Here is a 15,504-nt window from a genome sequence, read left to right on the forward strand (position 1 = left end):
TCTTTGGGGGATTGAGAATAAACAAAACATTTGGAATCATACATTTAACAATGTCTTCTCAGAGAAATGCCTGCAATTTTCTGTTATTCTTTTTTGAGATTAAATGGAGTTGCTAAATATTCTTGAGTTCCTAGGGATAGCAATGGGAATTTGGATAGTGATACACACTAACATGAGTAGTTATGAAGCATATTTCATGAAAACAGAAGGTTACACTATCTACCATATACCTAATTTTGTGCTAGGTACTGAGAAAAGAACAAATAAACAGAAAATTCAGCCTCTTGCTGTAGAAGGGCTGATCTTGTTTGGGAAATGATATTATCTGTAAAATAATTGGAGAAGAATACCAGAGAGGGGAGAGCACTTTGGGGAATAGAATAGTCAGGGAAGGCCGTTTGAAGATGGGTCTTGATCCTAAAGGATTCTGATGGTCAGTGATACCAGCTTTTGAAAGTCTATGATTAAAAAAAAGGGAAGCACAAGTGCCAGCAGTAACATGAAATTAGAAAACCTTACAGTATGAGCTTAACTTTAGCATCACTTCTGCCCTTGTATGAAGAACTGGGGAGGACAGTAGTAAATGAAAGTCACTCTACATGTAATTAACTATAGAAACAAGGACATCCCCCTTTAGGCTGTTACCTCTCAGGAGAAATCCCACAGACCTTTAGGAACAACTCATTTTCCACAAGACCCTTCTCCTCCCACATCCCTCCTATGAGTATTATTATTCATCCTCTTTCATAATTGGTGCTTAATTGTCAGAGAAAGAATTAATTAACAAGAATCAGTACACTGAGAGCCTTCACTACTGAGTTAAAAAATCATTTCCTTAAATATTTTTGAGCTCACCTGGGAATCAAAAACCTCACTTCTAATTGAAAGATCCTTAACTAAAACGTAAATCTGGCTGTTGGCCAGGAAGGATGAATTAAATGTGTGGCGATACCTTCTCCTCCTCTGTGACCTAAATATGTGGTTTCTGGGATAGGAGCCAAACTTCCCTTCAACCTCATTCAGAAAGGGAAACTGAGGCATTGGGCTGAGAGGTACTGGGAAACTCAGTGATTAAGGGCTATTCGGGACCCCGGGACAAATCTGTACCCAGGAGTCCTGACTTTCAAGCAGGGGTGTGAACTCTGGCTTCACAATCTTATTACTCAAGGACTAAGGACCCTGCCCTTCCCAATTCTGTAAAGCATTTTGACAGCTGAGGCCCAGAGAGTCTGGGACCGGTAGTGCTCCACCCCCTCCCACCACATAGCCAATGGTGGTTCGAGACTTGCTGCCAGACAGCCAACCAAAGAGCGTTACGCCACTTTTCCCCGTCCCCGCCCTCTTTTGCTTCTTCCTCTCTTAGTCTTCCCCACCCCCACTTGGGCTCGACCGAGCTTGACGGAGCGGAAAGTCCCTTAGTATCGAGCTGGTTCAGCCGCCATTGGCGGAGAGGCTGTCACGAGGAAGACCAATCCTGGCGCGCGCTGGAAGTCGTTCGGGTCACTATTGGTCCTCATGCCATTTCTCCCCACCCACTACCACTCCCTCCTTTCCTTCTCTCCGTCTTGGAGGCGGGGCAGGCGGGGGCGGGCCCAGGTATCAGGTTCGGTTGCGCAGGGCCGCGCGTCTACCCGAGGTAAATAGTCGGTGGTGGTGGCGGCGACGACGACTTTTGGCCTCTGGAACCAGGGGCCGCAGAATTGGGAACCAGGTTTCAGCCTGGTCAGACCTGTTGCCTTCAGGTGAGCAAATGACGGGCGGCGCTGGAGCCTCCAGGCCGGGGTTATGAAGGCGAGAATCCTCGGGCGCCTTCCCCTCACTCCTCCGACGCCCCCGGCACCGCCGCCTGCCTCGTCTGTGCTCCCTGTCCCGGCAAGTTATCTGGGCCTTGCCAGCCTCGTAGACGTCACGTTGTTCCCAAAGAGGCCTGCCGGCCATGGCCTTCTCTAGGGAGCGATCCCAATCTCGAACTAACGGCCGCTGCTCGTCCGGTGCCCTGGGACAGTCCCTTCTATCTCTGGGGTTTGGGGTGGGGGTGGGGGTGGGGAAAGGGAATGTCATAAATCATAAACTCTTCCTCCTTAGGGGAAGGGGAGGTAAACTGAGTCACCGGGCTGGTTGGTAGTCTGCCAGGAAGCTAGCGTCCACCTTTGGACCCAAAGATTTATAGATGGGCTCAAACTAGAGCTCTGCTTCCTCCGGTAGGATGATGGAAGGTAAGGCTGGTAGTAAGAGCAACGAGGATTGGTGGGTCATAGGATTTAGGGCTGGAAGTGACCTCAGGTAGTCTGATTCAAGGTTCCAAAACTTGGGGTTTCACGAATTCTTAAGAGGAATGAGGATAGATTTCAGGGCATCTGTGAACTTGAATGATGAAAAAATAATACATATTTTGTTTCACTAATTTCTAACTGAAATTTAGCACTTCCTCTAATTATGAAAGTAGACAACAAAATCTTATTCTGATAAGGAATCTGTATAGAGTTCACCAGACTGCCCTGTCCATGATAAAAATATTAAGAAAGTTCTTGGTCATTATCATTTTACAAATGAGGTAGTTGAGACCCAGGGAAATAAAGGAATACATACTACTGTCTCTTACTAATTTATTCTTATTTTTCTTTCAGTTTCTCCATCCTTTGGGTAAAGATGCTGTTACACAACTACTTGGAGTTCTTTAGTTGAAAAATTCTCTGTGGACAGAAGGTATCTCTCTTTTTCTTTAATAGTAAAATGATCTGATGATTAACATACGTAGATCCAAATCAATCAGTGCAATTTATTATACACCTACTATATATTCTAGGTACTGGGGATGCAAACACTCTCTCAATAAGTGAGAGTCTCATCTCTCAAGGAGGGCGTTCTACTAGGGGGATTCAGCATGTGTGCAGATAAGTAAGTATAGGATATATCTAAAATGAAGTGGGGGGAAGAATGAGGGAAATATTTCTTGAAGGAAGTGATACTAAAAGGAATCAGTCAATAAGCATTTATAAAATGCTTACCATGTGTCAGTGTACTAAGTGCTCCGAGTAGAAATACATGCAAAAAGAAATACAGACCCTTCTCTCTAGGGGTGGAATTTTAAAAAAATACAACTTAATGGGTAAAGACAGTATATACAAAAAAGCTGAAAGAGATGGGGTGGTGCAAAGGACGTTATCTGGCTTGGAAGAATGTTGGAGTCCAGATTGCAACCTGGGGAGAAATGAACTAAAGGATTTAGCAGGTTCCGAGAAGCAGAGGAGAGAAGTTTTTCAGGCATGGAGAATAGCATGTGTAAAGGCATAGAGGCAGGAGAGGGAATCTTAAGTCTGTTTTGCTAGAATGTAGAATGAATAAAAGGGTTCTGATATTATTAGTTTGGAAAAATAGAAAGGAGCCAAATTGTAAGGGGCTTTAAATGGTAAACAAAGGAGTTTGCATTTTATCTTAAAGGTAACTTTATTACAAAATAAAAGTTTGTATTTTATTTGTATTGTATTTTATCCTATTCAGTAGTAGGGAATCACTGAAGTGTCTTGATTAGAACAGTGACATAGTCAGACCTGACCTTTAGGACTATTAATGTGGCTGTGATATGGATGAAGGAAATAAGAATTGTTGAATTTGTATTCCAAAGACTGCTACTCATGAATGTCTAGTATATAATGACATGATCTGTGTACTTGTGTACAACTCTATTGCTTTTTCATTTTTAAGACAATTGATTGTGCTTATCCTAGTTCCCTTAACCCCAAGTTGAGCAAAAAATAACTCATTATCTTGCTTTTTGATTGAAAAAGTCTGTATGTGACATGATTATTAATTTTCTAGTTATAGTTTCCTTGGGAAAAATGAGAAGTACTAAATATGTTTCAAGAGCTGAGATGAAATTTGTTCAAGTGTTACTTTTCTGCAGGCCCTCACACCCTAGGTAAAGGTAATGGCTCTAACTATTAATCTGCTGCTGTTCTTCAGTGGATAGTAGGTGGATTTATAGTAGTATATTATCAGGAGAAAAAGATCTTGAACTTATTGAAGTCCAAAACATTTATATTCTGTTACAAAATCATGAAAATTCCTGCAAATAGCACATTCTCCTTAGTAGTAGTTTTTATAAGATTTTATAAGGCCAAGGCTCATGCTTTAATAAAAGTAATTTTTTATTGAAATCTTCTGTTTGTTATATTAGTTGTTATATTAGGTATTCCTCTCACTTCCTCTCCCAGAGCACCATATCATATTCAAAATCATAGTATAATTTTTAGAGAGAAAAAAATGAACACAATTGTTAAATGCATTTTAAAAGGCTGAAAACATGTATGTCATGCTTTCTTTTAAAAAAAATTATAATGTGCTTTGGTATGTCAAAACTGGACAGAAATTTGATGACAAAAAAAATGAGAGTGAAGAAGGGAGAATGAAGTTATTCTGTTTACCACTTGCTTAATATCACTATTTTTCCCCCCCCATTTATGTTATATTCTGAGTCAAGTTTGGGTTTTTGATATCACACAATTTGGGGTATTATCCAGAAAAATCAGTCAAAATTGGATGTCAAAATTATAATTTTCAAAAATATATTTCTAATATACTTCTAATATGATAAGTAAAATAGCATTGCTTCTTCCTAACACAGTAATAAATGTGTAATATTAGTAGAACAATGATTAGAGTAATGATTTCACTCATTCATCACATTATTATTGATATCAAATATAACTCATTGTGGTGTAGAAGATCACTGAAATCATTAGATATTATATTTAATTGAATCTCTGACATGATTCCAAAAGATCCCTTTAATAATATAGCTTAAAATCAATTCTATGCCAATCTATCCTCTGTGACTCTCATCTTTGTTCTCTTAAAAGTTCACTACAAGAGGACTGGCAAATGCTGTAGACATTTTCTCAATATTATTAGAGCACCAGTGGATCATGTGTTCTTGAGACATGACCAGCCCATCTTTTCTTTCTGTAATACAATTCTTTGATGATATCCTTTACTCATATTCTTCTTCAGAGTTCTTTGCTTATATATTACAACGTGCTTATGCCCGTCACAGGCTTTTTTGTTGCTTTCTAACGTAATGCTCATTTTTAGTTCTTGGGAGGCAGTGATATTCCAAGTTTTGAAGAATAATTAAATGTTTTATAGTATTCTCTAGAAATATTGAGAAATAGAATTTCTCTGATCTAAAAACCCTTTCCAGACTTCTCTGAATAGAGATGGGCCAGATGCATGGACAATAAGCTCTCAGTGTAGTGGTAGTTAAATAATTGAATACAGAATCTTTCAAATTCGATCATCGCCTTCCCACCCACCTGAAAGATCTCTCTAAAGGCAGTATAGTCTTTGCCCTTCCTTGAAGGAATTTCTTTGCCCTGTGTTTCTCCTTTGAGAAAAAATTAGTTGAGTGAGCATTTAATAACTACCTATTATTTGCTAGGCACTTTGATAAGTATTGGAGAAACAAAGAAAAGGAAAAACAGTACCTGCTCTCAAGGAGCGCAAGTTATATTAAGAATCAATTGGAAATAATCAACAGAGGGTAAACACTATTTGAAAAAAGCCTCTTGCAGAAGGTGGACTTTACCTGAGACTGGAAGAAGCCAGTGAAGCTAGGAAGCATACATGAGAAGGTAATCAATTGTAGGCATGGATGACAGTCACTGAAAATGCCCAGAGTTGGAGTGTTTAATGTGAGAAATAGGAGACCAGTGACACTGAATCATTGTGTGTGTCTATGTGCGTACATGTGTGTGTGCATGTTCATGTGTGTATGTGCACATATGCCCATGCCCTAGGGATTTGGGGGTGATAGAGAATAAAGCACAAGAAACTTGGAAAAATAACAGGGAGTCAAATTATAATGGGCTTTAAAAGCCAAACAGAAAAATTTTATATTTGATACTAAGGTAGTAAGGAATCACTGAGGTTGATTGAATAGGAATGTGGTAGAGTCAGATCTAGGCTTTGGGAAGATCTCTTTGATAGGCTGAATGGAGGATGGCCTGGTGTGGAGTGAGACTTGTAATCAACAAATAAATGAAAGAACTCTAGGCTTGAAGTGATGCCAGTTGGCCGTCAGGGTTGTGGCATTTTAGAGAGAATAGGACATACACAAGAAAGATGTTGCACAAGTAGAATTAGTAATACTTGCTAACAGATTGATGTGGAAGGGAAAAGAGTGAGGAGTTGTGTATGAGGCTGGGTGATTAAGAGGATGATGGTACCTTCAGCAATAATAAGGAAATTAGGAAGAGTTGATAAAGTGTTAGGGGAAAGAGTTGGGCTTGTAGAATTTAAGATACCTGTTGGATATCCCAGGAGATAGGAGGCTAGGAGTTGAGAGGGAGGTAGGGATAAATAAATAGATCTAAGAATTAATATACATGTGTATATAAATAAATGTGTATGTTTCTCTGTGGAAAGAGAGGAGTAGAGACAGAGACAGAAATGGAGAGAGAATATAATTGAATTTTTGGGAACTGATGATCTTATCAAAACAATGAATTAGAGAAGAAGGCCCAAGACAGAATGCTGGGGTATAGCCATAGTTAGGGACATGAGCTAGGTAAAGATTCTGCATAGGAGACTGAAGAGTGGTCAGAAAGATAGGAGAACCAGAAGAGAACAGTGTCAGAAAAACCTATAGAGCAGTGTCATCAACAGGATTTTGGACAGTGTCAGAAATTACAGAGAGGGTAAGAAGTATGAAAATCGAGAAAAGGCATTTTAGATTTGGCATTAAGAGATATTTGGTAACTTCAAAGAGAACAGCTTTCATTGAATGATGAAGTCAGAAGCTGGACTGCAGAAAGTTAAAAAAAAAAAAGTAAAAAAAAAAAAGAAAAGAAATGGAAGCACTGAATGAAATCTCTTTGTTTAGGCAGTGAGGGGAGTGATAAACTAAGTAAATTAATAGTAATTTTATTATTATTTTGGAATGCTAACACAGTACTATTTTTACATATGATTTTTTTCTTGTTCAAGATTGCTATATAAATGTTGTCTCAAGTCATCTTGGGTGAAAGTCCTGTCAGAAGGCTATGGAAAACCAACCCAATTTATCTATCTGACTGTCTTGTCTGTCTCTCTCTGTCTCTCTGCCAGAAATGATTTGGATACTAGGTTAATGTAAAATTAAGAAAAAAATTATTCGTGATAGATTTGTCCCAAACCCAACATACAGTACTAATCATTTTTTCTTCAACACGAATCTCATTATACTGTATAGACACAGTGATTACATGTATTGAAAAATTGGGTTTTGCTGGCAATCGTGCCTATTCTGTTCTTTTCAAGTTTAGGAACAGCTCATTGATTACCTGTGTACTTTTTCCCCTAGATATATATATTATTGGACAAGCTTTCTAAGGTGCTTTTTTAGTAGTATATCTAAACCAAATAGGGTGCATTGTGAAGCCAAGAAATGGACAGGGTTTATCCATTTAGTCTTTGCTGTAGGTGGTTAGTGCTTATTTAGTAGGTGTATGATGAAGCCAAGGCACTTTTTCCATTTGGTTTTTTCTGTAGTTAGGCCAAATTCCCTTGAGTGATTGCAGATTTCTTCTTGGAGATTTTTCACTGTCTTGATATTTGAGGTAATTAACATAATGCCATCTTTATCTGAGGACTTCATATTCTTGGATTCTTTCACTGGATCTCCTTCATCACAGTGATGAATATTTTTGGTGAGCACATTTTTCCTTTTTTAATACCTCACCTGTAATTTATTTTTCAGAAGGTCATTGAACTGGGTTATTTCTGTCATTTTCCAGAAAACCTGTCACATTCCGAGAAATGATTTTGGCATATAAGTGGGAAACACCTTTTAAAAGGGCTTGAAAGACAATGTTCTTCTGAATCAAATGTTTTTTAATAGTTAATAAATAAGTGCAATGGAATCCTATATTCTCTTTCTCTTATCATTTGTGAGATAGTAAAAGGTATGACATTACACTTGAGGTAAAAATTGAGCGTGAATAACAATCTAAGGATTTTTATGAATTTGGAAAAATTAAATCCCATTAACTATATATATATATATATAAAATCTATTATCATCCACCAAAGTATTTTGGCAACAAACCAATATTTACTTTCAGTCCTAGCATTGGAGAAAAAGGAAGCCCTGCTAGTGATAGTGTCTAGGATTTAGCCTTCTTCTGTGGTCTGGAAACAAGTTTAACTCCTAATATCCTTTACATTTTTGTTGGGAAAGAGTATAGAGATGGGAATGGAAAGGGCTTGGCTGGATATTTGTTAATGTGTTTATATGTAGAGTTTAGATGGACCATGCTGATCACATTGCTCTTATAGAATTAAAAGGTTAGCAACAATTTATATCCTTTGTAGGAAGAAACAGGAGAGGATGTTTAAGGACAAAGGGAACTACTTAGGAGAAAATAAAATAAAGATGATTTAAAGGGTCATATTATAGGTACATTTTGCTTTTTGCGATATAAACCTACCTGTAAAGTTACATGTAAACCAAATTCTATTTTAATTGTGTTGGGAGAGTTTGCTATTTATATAAAACTTTTTTGTTTATTTTGTAAAAAGCAAAAATTCCATAACTTAATTTAACTATAGCTTTTCACATATTTACTTATAACATTTCTCTTTTGATATTTCCACATGTTGGAGAGAAATTTTAAACTGCATGAGGATTTTCTCCACTGTCATGAAATGTAAAAACTTTTCTCTTTCTAAGTCAAATTTTAGCTTGCTTAAGAATATGGAAGTTTTTCCTTTTAGAGGAGATTTTTTTCTTAAAGTGATGGTTAGTCATTCTGTACTATTCAGAAGAGTTTGAAAGACATCTCATTGGATTTCCTTTCTGTTTGATAATTATAATCAGGAATAGTTATTTAGTAGAATATGTATTGATTCTGAAATCCGATAAGGAATGGATAACTGCCAGTGCTTTTAAAAACTATTATACCTCAGAAGAAGCACAAAGTTCTTGAATTTCAAAACTGGCTTTGTTTCCTCAGTGATATTCTTATGAATAGTATATGCTGATACCTGAGAATCAAAATGACATTGTATCTGTTAGATAAGGTAGATATTGAAACTTTAATAATGTTTATATAGAGTGATTTAGCTATTTGATGCTGTTAATTTTGCTGTCTGCTGTGGTTGAACTTGCTGGATTTAAAAAAAAATTTTAGTATAAAAATATTTTTTGATTGTATTGTATTCCCCAGGTCATTATGAGGTAAGGTAAATATTTGTGTTGTCTAAACTTACGTGTTATTATTCACCCACATATTAAGTACATCTCTTATTTAGTTAAAATCTACAAACTCAAATAACTAGTGCTTTCATAGGTCTTTTCCAATGATAATTGATGCTTCAACTTAACTTGCTAAACATTAAGATCCTTAATCCTTAAAAACAAAAGCAAAAATGTCCCATGTTACAGGGAACTTACATTTTTTTTAGGATGAATACATCATAATCAGAGATATGAGAAGCTAGGAAATACTTAACTGGGATGATCTTGGAAGGCTTTGGGTAAGGTGGCACTTTAATTGAGCTTTGACTAAAAGTAACAATCTGTTTTTGAAGCATTTGGGTCAGGGTGGGGTTTGGTAAAGACAGACCATATGAAAGTATGGAATTAAGAGACAGAATGCCAGTTCAGGAAGAACTAATAATACAATTTGCATGGCACATTCATCCTTCCATCCATCTATCTATACATATACATATTATATATAATATCAAATGTTTGAAAAGATAGATGAGAATTAGGTTGTAGAGGGTGTGAATTGTTAAGCAGAGGAAAAAAATTATTCTGGAATAAATAATGAGCTGCTGAATTTTATAATCGAAGAATGACATGGTTAGCTCTTACCTTAGGAAAAATACTATTTTGGCTACTTTTTGAAGGACTGATTAGAAAGAAAGGCTCTAGAAGCAGGGAGACCATAAGACTAGTATGAATGAAGAAAAGGGGATAGATACAAGAGACAGTGATGTAACCTCTCCAAAAGTTGCTAATTGATTGGTTAGGTTAAGAAGAACAAAGGATGACAAAAGATTTATAAATCAGGGTGACTAGAAGAATGATGATGCTCTCAGTGAAAGGAAATTAGGAGAAGAGGATCTTGGGGTAGGGGAATGGGGGAGTTAATTCCATTTTGAAGGTATTGTGACAGAACATTTAAGTGATTATTTGTCAGCTGCCAATTATACATGTGAGTTTCTGAGATTTAGGCGAGAGATTAGGGCTAGATATATAGATTTATAATTCATGTGTATATTGGTGATCATTGCACCCATGGAAATGGATAAAATGGCGGGGGGGAAGGAGGAAGGGAGACAAGACAGCAAAGACAGGGGAAGAAGGAGAGGAAGAGGGAGAGAATATGAGGAAAGCCGTGGTTAATAGTATCAAAAGCTATAGATTGTGGATTGCTAAGTAGCAGTAAATGCTCAATTGAGATCATGGACTGGTTAGAGTGATTCTAGCTAGGAAACTTGCTTGACTTCCTCCTATTGAGCTCATCAGTATTAAAAGCAGGAGAATAGAAGGCTGTGGGGCTGACCTACTTCTGAGGATTAGCAGGGCCTGAATGGTCCTAGAACAAGGGAGCAAGGAATTCAAGAGGAAAAGATAGTCACTCTTAGCAAAATAGTGAGGGATAGAAAATGAGAAATGAGTAGGGCTAATAGATTAGGAAAAGAGGAAGAGGGTGTAGAGAGATTATTTAGGAGGAATAAGGTAGAGGAAGAACTAGAAGAATAAGTTATGATTAGAGAGGAATATTTCAGAGTTCAGGATCATGAAAGGAGTATAGTTATAGGTAATAAATATTCCTTAGGAGTATGCCTTAGGGAAGTGGAATGATTGCTAAGACTAGTAGAGGTGAATAGAATTCCTGCTGAACTATTTAAAATCCTAAAGATGATACTGTTAAAAGTGCTGCACTCAATATACCAGCAAAAACTCAACAGGAGCCACTGAATTGGAAAAGATAAATTTACATTTTGAGCCTAAAGAAGAGCAATGGCAAAGAATGTTCAAGTTAACAAACAGTTATGCTCATTTCACAGATCAGCAAGGTTGTTCTTAAGATTCTATAAAGTAGGCTTCAGCAATATACCAGAAAAGCAAGCTTATTTTTGAAAAGGCAGAGGAACTAGAGACCAAATTGCCAACATTCATTGGATCATGGGGAAAGCAGGGCAATTTTGGGAAAAAAATCTACTTTTGTTTCATTGACTGTACTAAAGTCTCTGTGTGCATCACAACAAAAAGTGGCAAATCCTCAGATGGGAGTACTAAATCATATTACTTGTTTCCTGAGGAATCCACATCGGGGCATGAAATAACAGAACTTACTATGTTATAACTGACTAGTTTAAGACTGAGAAAGGTATATGATGGTATGTTGTGACTTTATTTAATTTCTATGCAAAATACATCTTGTGAAATGCCAGAAATACAGTTACTGGGAGAAATATCAATAATCTCAAATATGCAGATGATACTATTCTGATCAGAAAGTGAAGAGAGTAAGAAGCCTCTTGATGAGGATGAAAGAGAAAAGTGTAAAAGCTGATTTGAAGCTTAACATAAAACAAACAAACAAACAAACAAAGATCTTGACAACTGGTCCTATCACTTTTTAGCAAATAAAAGGAGAAAAAATGGAAGCAGTGTCAGATTTTATATTCCTGGGCTCAAAAGATTGCTTAAATGGCAATTGAAGTCATGAAATTAAAAGCTGCTTGCTACTTAATAGAAAAACTATGCCCAAATTGGACAGCATATTAAAAAGCAGAGGCATCAACTTTCCGACTAAGTTCTGTATAATTAAAGCTTTGATTTTTCTAGTGGCAATGTATCTCTGTGAGAGTTAGATCCTAAGGAAATGTGAGTGCCAGAGAATCAGTACTTTCAAATTATGGTGCTGGAGACGACCCTTGACAGCAAGGAATTCAAATCAGTCAATATTCGGGCTGTTTACCAGACATTCAAATACTGAAGCTGAATCTTAAGTACTTTGGGTATGTAATGAGAACATAAAACTTACTGGAAAAGACTATGTTGTTGGGAAACATTGAAGGCAAAAGGATGGCAGAGGATGGAATTGATAATGTCATGGAGTCAGTGAACATGAACTTGGACAGACTTCAGGAGACAGTAGAGGATAGAAAGGGCTGGTGTGCTATATGGTCCATGGGGCTACAAAGAGTTGGACATGACTAAAGAACAATGAATGCCTCAGATAAAAGGAAGATATAGGTCATAAGAGTCAATGAGGTTGTTGAATTAGAAGGTCAAGGTATTGAGAGAACATCAATGTGTAAATCAAAGTCCACAAGGTTAAAATTAGGAGTTGGAAGAATTTGACCTGGTTGAGAAAGGAGGGAAAGTGACATGTTGAACAGTAGAATACAGCAACAGAGATCTGTACTTGTTGACAAATAGATGGATGGAGTGAGCCTTAGAACTTTGTGACCCTTCAGAGTCACTTCACTTTTCAGTGTTCTAGGACACTCTTAAGACTATAAATTTCAGAGAAGGAGCAAATTGACATTTTTAGAGGGAATTTCCCTATTCTGCAGTTCCCTGTTCCAGTGAAATCACAAGTCCAATCTCTATTCCTCATTTTCAGCATACATGTTAAAATATTGAATCGGAATATTTCCAATTTCCAATGCTGGAGAAATAGGAATTTACTATATTTCACATGGTTAAACTATATTTACAAATTCAGATAAAGCATGATCAATTTTGGGATAGCTTAAAGGAAAAAAATCAACTACAATAGTCAAATCAGGTAAAAGACCTTAGGGATTTTGTTAGTTTATCTTTTGTACAGACTTATGATTTTATTAGTGAGGAAACTCTTCTACTGAATGAGATCTTTAACTGATTTGAAACTTTGAAAAAGGCATATTGTTATTATTATTATTATTATCAGTTTTCTCAGTATTAAATGTGACTGTCTAGTTAGCTTTAAACAAAGGCAGTTGCTATATGCATGTGATATTCAGTGAATAGTTTTCTCTCAAATACAAACCTGACTTCAATGCAATTTTCATCAGCATTGCTTTGAATGATTCTGAAATATTAGTAGCAACTATCACTTCAACTCCTGTAAATATCTTAGTTTATAGCGCTTTCTCTGTTGCTTGGTATTCTGCTTGTTTCCATGATGTTTCTTGAAAAGAAAGCATGAAATTAATAAATATATTATTTGTAACATGCAATTAATATATTACTCTGTCATACTATAGTTTTAAAGTTTTGCCAAAGTTATTGGATTTCTGAATTCTTAGAGCCATCATGTCCTCCCCACCCTCCCACACCCCCCACCATTTCATATGTTTAGAAAAAGGCAGGTGTTATAGTTAACAAATCTAAATTTTACTTAGACATTTTTAAAAATTAATTTTAATTTAAAAATTGATTTTAATTAAGTAAAAATTAAGTTTAAATTAAAATAGTAATTTAATTTTAAAATTTGCTTAAAATAACATTTAAATTTTACTTACAATATTAAAAAATACTTAAAAATAAAAATGAGAACTTAGCCTTTCTTGATAATGCATTATACATATATACATAAACGTACACATTTACCAACATTTGTTCTAACATGAACTTATTCTCTCTTATATTGTTGTAAGAGGCAAAGGAAAAGCAATGTTTATCATTACCTGTTCAATATATTTTCTTACTTAGTACCTGGACACTGTTTATGTTTTATAGATCAGTCCCATTTTCTTCAGATTGAAGATTTTTCAAATAATTTTTTTCCCTCACCAACACACAATTCTATTTAGTAGAATATTAAATATTTAATGAAATTAATTATATAAATTAATTTCATTAGAAATATATTATTATAATTTATATATATTTAAGTTCAATCAAATTAAAAAGGCCAATTATATTATAATATAATGAATAATATATGTTGTGTATTATATATAATATATAAATTATAATTTTAATAATATTAAATATTCTAATAAAAGAATATAATTATACAACTAATTTTTAATATGGTTTCCTAATAAAAAAGTGAGTCAGCTAGGTGGCTCAGTGGTTGTAGTGCTGGGCCTATAGTTAGGAAGACCTGAGTTCAGATTTGAGTTCAAACACTTATATCCTGTGTGACTCTGGACAAATCTGGACAAACCTTTGTTTGCCTTAATCTACTAGAGCAAGAAATAGCAAATCACTTAAGTATCTTTGCCAAGAGAACTCTATGGATAGCACTGGCATGCTATAGTCTGCAAGGTGATGAAGAATTAGAAATGACTGAATGACTGAACAGTAACTGACCCAATAGTAAATTCAGTAACCGAAGGTTTTAATTCGGCTTAATGTTACTAATGTGTTAGTGGTTGCAAATGGTTTCAAATTATGATCGAAATGTTTAGGGTAAAGAACTGTGATTTATGAGGATTGTTTTACATAAAGAGTCACAGGTTCTTAGTATTGAAAAGTAGTGAAAATGATATATTTTTCATAATTAAATTTGAATTTGATTTGCATGATTTCTTTTAAAAATACTACCAGACATGCTATAATAGCTGTATTTAAATAAAACCATTTCTCTCTCTCTCTCTCTCTCTCTCTCTCTCTCTCTCTCTCTCTCTCTGTGTGTGTGTGTGTGTGTGAATACACACTTAAAAATGGTAACACTTCACTCAATCAGGATTTAACCTTAGACTTAGTTCTAAAGCCTGGAGCTGAGAATCCTGGAGCTTGAGGAGAAAAGGAGAGAGAAAAAAGATCCCCCAAGCATATTCCATGAACTAAAAATGTCCATGCATTTTGGTTCATGTAAAACTTCTTTAGGCTTTCTCTCGGAGCATTTATATTTTTGTTTTTCATACAAGGCTTAAAAGCTTACTTATGTAGCTTCCTCTCTCTGTGTAGCACTAAAGCTGCAAGTTAAAAAGAGAGACGGCTGGCTTCTAGAAGCAGGCTGGAAAAAGCGACAGTCAAATGTCAAAAGGGAAGAGAGAGTTGCAGAAAGCAAAATCCCATGCTTAAAATAAAATTAATCTGCAGCTATTCAACCTATGGACAATACACCCCAATGATCCCTGAATTGGTTACTTTGTTATAACACAGTATCACAATTCATTCACAAAGATGACTCTCAGGCATCATATACCTTCCACTCTATTGAATAAGGTATTGAATTGTGTAATAATATTTGTGAGTTTCAACTTCCTTATCTGGAGAATTAATTTGTAGAAATAACTGACAGTGCTTTACAAATGGTGTACTTAATGCATTTTAAATTTGATTGAACTTAAAATTTTGATTATTGTATTTCATAAGATCTGCTCAAGAATTGAATAGATCTGGAAATATGGGAATATTGTAAGTTATGCATAAAAGAGAAGTGGACATTTGTATCAAAAGAAAGAATAAAATAAATACAGTAATAAATATACTGTGTAGCTTTGTGGTTCAGTGAGTAGAGAACAGGGCCTAGAGTCAGGAAGATCTGAATTCAAATGTGACTT

General features: G+C 35.7%; 1 protein-coding gene across 1 annotated transcript in view; it reads left to right on the forward strand.

The window, feature by feature from the left end:
* Window positions 1–1,647: 1,647 nt before the first annotated feature.
* Window positions 1,648–15,504, forward strand: part of CYLD (CYLD lysine 63 deubiquitinase) — a 65,318-nt gene continuing 51,461 nt past the window's right edge. The window contains exons 1-2 of the mRNA XM_051979828.1: window positions 1,648–1,742; window positions 2,628–2,706. The gene's annotated coding sequence lies outside the window, so the exon portion shown is untranslated. The remainder of the gene's footprint in view (window positions 1,743–2,627; window positions 2,707–15,504) is intronic.

The sequence above is a fragment of the Antechinus flavipes genome, chromosome 2, assembly GCF_016432865.1.
Source record: "Antechinus flavipes isolate AdamAnt ecotype Samford, QLD, Australia chromosome 2, AdamAnt_v2, whole genome shotgun sequence".
In the NCBI taxonomy this organism is placed as follows: domain Eukaryota; kingdom Metazoa; phylum Chordata; class Mammalia; order Dasyuromorphia; family Dasyuridae; genus Antechinus; species Antechinus flavipes.